The sequence below is a fragment of the Leptidea sinapis genome, chromosome Z (assembly GCF_905404315.1).
Source record: "Leptidea sinapis chromosome Z, ilLepSina1.1, whole genome shotgun sequence".
NCBI lineage: Eukaryota > Metazoa > Arthropoda > Insecta > Lepidoptera > Pieridae > Leptidea > Leptidea sinapis.
Genome location: NC_066312.1, coordinates 35,428,560 through 35,434,559, shown reverse-complemented (window position 1 = coordinate 35,434,559; position 6,000 = coordinate 35,428,560). Strand labels below are relative to the sequence as shown.

The following is a 6,000-nucleotide window of genomic DNA, read 5'->3' as shown; positions in this document are numbered from 1 at the left end:
CCCGCGCGCCGCACACCGCGCTGCGGCACATGGCGGCGCGCGCGCTGGCCGCCCTGGCCGCGCGCGACCCGCACGCTGCCATGCACCAGCTGCTGCACCAGGTGACACTACCCGCAATACAACACATCACAACAGCACGAGGCGGCGTCCAGGCAGCGGGCGGCGTGCGCGCGTGCGCCGCCCTCACCCGCTCCGCACACCGCGCTGCGGCACATGGCGGCGCGCGCGCTGGCCGCCCTGGCCGCGCGCGACCCGCACGCTGCCATGCACCAGCTGCTGCACCAGGTGACACTACCCGCAATACAACACATCACAACAGCACGAGGCGGCGTCCAGGCAGCGGGCGGCGTGCGCGCGTGCGCCGCCCTCACCCGCGCGCCGCACACCGCGCTGCGGCACATGGCGGCGCGCGCGCTGGCCGCCCTGGCCGCGCGCGACCCGCACGCTGCCATGCACCAGCTGCTGCACCAGGTGACACTACCCGCAATACAACACATCACAACAGCACGAGGCGGCGTCCAGGCAGCGGGCGGCGTGCGCGCGTGCGCCGCCCTCACCCGCGCGCCGCACACCGCGCTGCGGCACATGGCGGCGCGCGCGCTGGCCGCCCTGGCCGCGCGCGACCCGCACGCTGCCATGCACCAGCTGCTGCACCAGGTGACACTACCCGCAATACAACACATCACAACAGCACGAGGCGGCGTCCAGGCAGCGGGCGGCGTGCGCGCGTGCGCCGCCCTCACCCGCGCGCCGCACACCGCGCTGCGGCACATGGCGGCGCGCGCGCTGGCCGCCCTGGCCGCGCGCGACCCGCACGCTGCCATGCACCAGCTGCTGCACCAGGTGACACTACCCGCAATACAACACATCACAACAGCACGAGGCGGCGTCCAGGCAGCGGGCGGCGTGCGCGCGTGCGCCGCCCTCACCCGCGCGCCGCACACCGCGCTGCGGCACATGGCGGCGCGCGCGCTGGCCGCCCTGGCCGCGCGCGACCCGCACGCTGCCATGCACCAGCTGCTGCACCAGGTGACACTACCCGCAATACAACACATCACAACAGCACGAGGCGGCGTCCAGGCAGCGGGCGGCGTGCGCGCGTGCGCCGCCCTCACCCGCGCGCCGCACACCGCGCTGCGGCACATGGCGGCGCGCGCGCTGGCCGCCCTGGCCGCGCGCGACCCGCACGCTGCCATGCACCAGCTGCTGCACCAGGTGACACTACCCGCAATACAACACATCACAACAGCACGAGGCGGCGTCCAGGCAGCGGGCGGCGTGCGCGCGTGCGCCGCCCTCACCCGCGCGCCGCACACCGCGCTGCGGCACATGGCGGCGCGCGCGCTGGCCGCCCTGGCCGCGCGCGACCCGCACGCTGCCATGCACCAGCTGCTGCACCAGGTGACACTACCCGCAATACAACACATCACAACAGCACGAGGCGGCGTCCAGGCAGCGGGCGGCGTGCGCGCGTGCGCCGCCCTCACCCGCGCGCCGCACACCGCGCTGCGGCACATGGCGGCGCGCGCGCTGGCCGCCCTGGCCGCGCGCGACCCGCACGCTGCCATGCACCAGCTGCTGCACCAGGTGACACTACCCGCAATACAACACATCACAACAGCACGAGGCGGCGTCCAGGCAGCGGGCGGCGTGCGCGCGTGCGCCGCCCTCACCCGCGCGCCGCACACCGCGCTGCGGCACATGGCGGCGCGCGCGCTGGCCGCCCTGGCCGCGCGCGACCCGCACGCTGCCATGCACCAGCTGCTGCACCAGGTGACACTACCCGCAATACAACACATCACAACAGCACGAGGCGGCGTCCAGGCAGCGGGCGGCGTGCGCGCGTGCGCCGCCCTCACCCGCGCGCCGCACACCGCGCTGCGGCACATGGCGGCGCGCGCGCTGGCCGCCCTGGCCGCGCGCGACCCGCACGCTGCCATGCACCAGCTGCTGCACCAGGTGACACTACCCGCAATACAACACATCACAACAGCACGAGGCGGCGTCCAGGCAGCGGGCGGCGTGCGCGCGTGCGCCGCCCTCACCCGCGCGCCGCACACCGCGCTGCGGCACATGGCGGCGCGCGCGCTGGCCGCCCTGGCCGCGCGCGACCCGCACGCTGCCATGCACCAGCTGCTGCACCAGGTGACACTACCCGCAATACAACACATCACAACAGCACGAGGCGGCGTCCAGGCAGCGGGCGGCGTGCGCGCGTGCGCCGCCCTCACCCGCGCGCCGCACACCGCGCTGCGGCACATGGCGGCGCGCGCGCTGGCCGCCCTGGCCGCGCGCGACCCGCACGCTGCCATGCACCAGCTGCTGCACCAGGTGACACTACCCGCAATACAACACATCACAACAGCACGAGGCGGCGTCCAGGCAGCGGGCGGCGTGCGCGCGTGCGCCGCCCTCACCCGCGCGCCGCACACCGCGCTGCGGCACATGGCGGCGCGCGCGCTGGCCGCCCTGGCCGCGCGCGACCCGCACGCTGCCATGCACCAGCTGCTGCACCAGGTGACACTACCCGCAATACAACACATCACAACAGCACGAGGCGGCGTCCAGGCAGCGGGCGGCGTGCGCGCGTGCGCCGCCCTCACCCGCGCGCCGCACACCGCGCTGCGGCACATGGCGGCGCGCGCGCTGGCCGCCCTGGCCGCGCGCGACCCGCACGCTGCCATGCACCAGCTGCTGCACCAGGTGACACTACCCGCAATACAACACATCACAACAGCACGAGGCGGCGTCCAGGCAGCGGGCGGCGTGCGCGCGTGCGCCGCCCTCACCCGCGCGCCGCACACCGCGCTGCGGCACATGGCGGCGCGCGCGCTGGCCGCCCTGGCCGCGCGCGACCCGCACGCTGCCATGCACCAGCTGCTGCACCAGGTGACACTACCCGCAATACAACACATCACAACAGCACGAGGCGGCGTCCAGGCAGCGGGCGGCGTGCGCGCGTGCGCCGCCCTCACCCGCGCGCCGCACACCATTTGAATAATATGTTAACCCTGTTGTCTCATTCAAATTATGTGACATATAATGGTAATTTATTATGTAGTAACATACACATAATTGACATTAATAATATTATTAATCATAAATGTAAAATTTTGACATTTGATTGATTACACCTATCTAATTTTTATAAAAGACAGATAGCAAAATCGCTATCTTTTAAGCTATTGCATAGCTTTTATTTGATGTCATATATAAACTTACACATAAATTCTATACGTCAAACGGAAATCCATTGATAGCAATTATTTGTACGTATATATAGAGAATTACTGAAGCTTGCCACAAGCACGAAAGAATATAAAAGAGTATGTAACGAGATATTGTTTGATTGTTGTCTGTATATTTGTTTTGTTGTGCAGCTGATCGAGTCCCTGAGCGACGGCGTGTCGGACGCGGTGCGGTGCGGCGCGGCCGAGGCTTTAGCGCGTCTGCTGGAGACTCTGCAGCTACAGCTGGTGCCCTACATCGTGCTGCTGTTGGTGCCGCTCTTGGGTGTGTGACGCTTTGTGGATCTGTCTCTCTTGCTCCAGATCCTACACATTGTTTGCGCGATTTGACATTGTTCATGTAAAATTTTATATCAAATGCTTTTTTCATAGATAATTTATACGTCTAGATAGTCTCTTGCTGTTTAGACAGCAGATAAAAACAGTTCAGGTGTAGTACTCTACTATGCGTGACAAGCCATCCATGTCTTACACTTGCGATTTTGTGACAGTTTGTGTTAGTATGCGTGCATTGCACAGAATAGAAGCTAATTCATAATTTTTTTTGATGTTATCACAGATGTCATAGTCTATCTAGATGTATAAAGGATCTGAAGATTTTTTTTATTTGGAATTTCAAAAAAATAATTTCAAACTAAGTGCGGTAAAGTATTAAAATCCTTGGGATTGTTTTCGCAAATCTCAAAATCACTTGTTAAAACATGAAATAAATTTATTAACTTATTGGCGCCACTTCAGTCATAGGAGCGTGGTGTGCGACTTTTTGTCTACTTTGTGATTTTTTGTAAAAATAATTGTTAGTGAAATTTGACAAATGAAATTATTGTACAAAACTATTCACCTATAGGCATCGAAATATACCTTCGTACTGTAGTTTATTAATGAATCATAATAATAATTGTGAACGGCTGCCACACCACAGCACACTCTCTGTGGCATCCATTCGTATATTAAGTTGAGCGACGTGGTCAGGTCGCATGAGCGATCCCAACGAGAGCGTGCGCGTGATGAGCACGCGCTGCTTCGCGACGCTCATCCAGCTGATGCCGCTGGACAGCGACGTGCCCGACCCGCCGCAGCTGTCGCCCGCCATGAGCGCGCGCCGCCGCGCCGACAAGCGCTTCGTGGACCAGCTGTTCAACCCGGCCGCCATCCCCGACTACAAGGTGCCGGTGCCCATCGCGGCAGACTTGAGGTCCTACCAACAGGTGATACATGTACAAATATTTTGTTTGCTTAAAACAAAGATGTAATTGCGTTTCTATCCGTCAGCTCTTATACAAGCAATGATAGAAAAATTAGGAAAACGGTTGAGAATTTGTTATGGTTTATAGTGATAACCTAACCTTCTGGGATTAATTACACAAATAAAACTAAAAACAAAATTTTATGAAAGATGCGGGACGATTTGTCGCAATTTCTTTACTTTGAAAGAGCGACTTCTCAATTCAATTTCTTAATATGCAAATATTGGGGTTGAGCAGGCTATCAACTGTAAAGTAGATCCTGTAGGTGAAGCCACAATTTGAGAGTGGAACAAAGCATACAAGATTTATCGACGATACGTCACTCGAACGGTTAGCTCAGTTGGATTTGTCCACCCACACGTTAAAGATTACTTCAATGGAACGTGCAGATGGTTCAATGGTTCTTTCTCGGCAAACACCAATCAAACTATGTAGTAAGACTCTGATGCTTCTTAACACAAAGCAGGGCTTGTATTTATTACATTGGATCAAATTTACATATATATATTATAACAGTTTTAATTTCACACTTAACTTCAATATCAACATGTCAATCAAATCTGGCCAGTTACAGGCCAGTAAACCATGAATGTATCAACAGTTATCCATTGTATGTCTATGGTAAAAAGTAATTTGGAACAATATTATATTTTTGGTGTTACAAATTGAAGAGCGGCGTGAACTGGCTACGGTTTCTGTACGAGTACAAGCTGCACGGCGTGCTGTGCGACGATATGGGGCTGGGCAAGACGTTGCAGTCCATCGTGGTGGTGGCCGGCGCGCACCACGAGCGGGCTCTGCGCCGCGCGCCCGCGCTGCCCTCGCTAGTCGTGTGCCCGCCCACGCTCACCGGTAACGAGCCTTGGACTACCGCACTATCACCACAGCAGCGAGGACACTACGTACAAATGTTACATAACACGCACACAGGTGTCTCAACGGGGCACGCGCAGGGCTCGCGCGTCTAACAGCGCTGCGATGTCCGCTTGTGTCCTTGGCGCGAATTGTGTACACGCATATGTGCGTGTGTCGTTTCCAACGTTTGTGCGTAGTTTTTTTACTGCTTTAACGTATATAAATACTGTGGTAGTACTGTGTCCATATTGGACACTGATAATTTGTATCAATATCTTACGTTATTCATGACCTGAATACAAGAATTACAAAAGTCATCACGTCTATGTGAATATGTCTAAGTCAAATATTATATTGATCACGATCTATGAAACGTCATAAGTCATAACAATATTTATTGGTTTCTGTCCGCTCCACTGTTCTCGTTGTTTCTCTCCCTCTCTCCTTTCAACAACCAAAAAATGGATATTGTTTACTTTGAATTAGAAATATAACATTTCCTGATTAGTAAAAGACGTTCTTCTGTTATGTGTTTTCATAAAGGTGCGAGCCCATGTTCAACCCGAGTCAACCTTCACTTGCCGCTCGAGCCAATATGTTGATATAAATTTAGTAGACGCGATTGCCGCGCGGCAGTCGATCCAGCTCGA

At 58.0% G+C, this 6,000-nt stretch overlaps 1 protein-coding gene across 1 annotated transcript in view; it reads left to right on the top strand.

Moving 5' to 3' along the window:
- Window positions 1-4,370: 4,370 nt before the first annotated feature.
- LOC126979163 (TATA-binding protein-associated factor 172) overlaps window positions 4,371-6,000 on the top strand; it is a 32,942-nt gene continuing 31,312 nt past the window's right edge. Inside the window, exon 1 of the mRNA XM_050828407.1 lies at window positions 4,371-4,456. The gene's annotated coding sequence lies outside the window, so the exon portion shown is untranslated. The remainder of the gene's footprint in view (window positions 4,457-6,000) is intronic.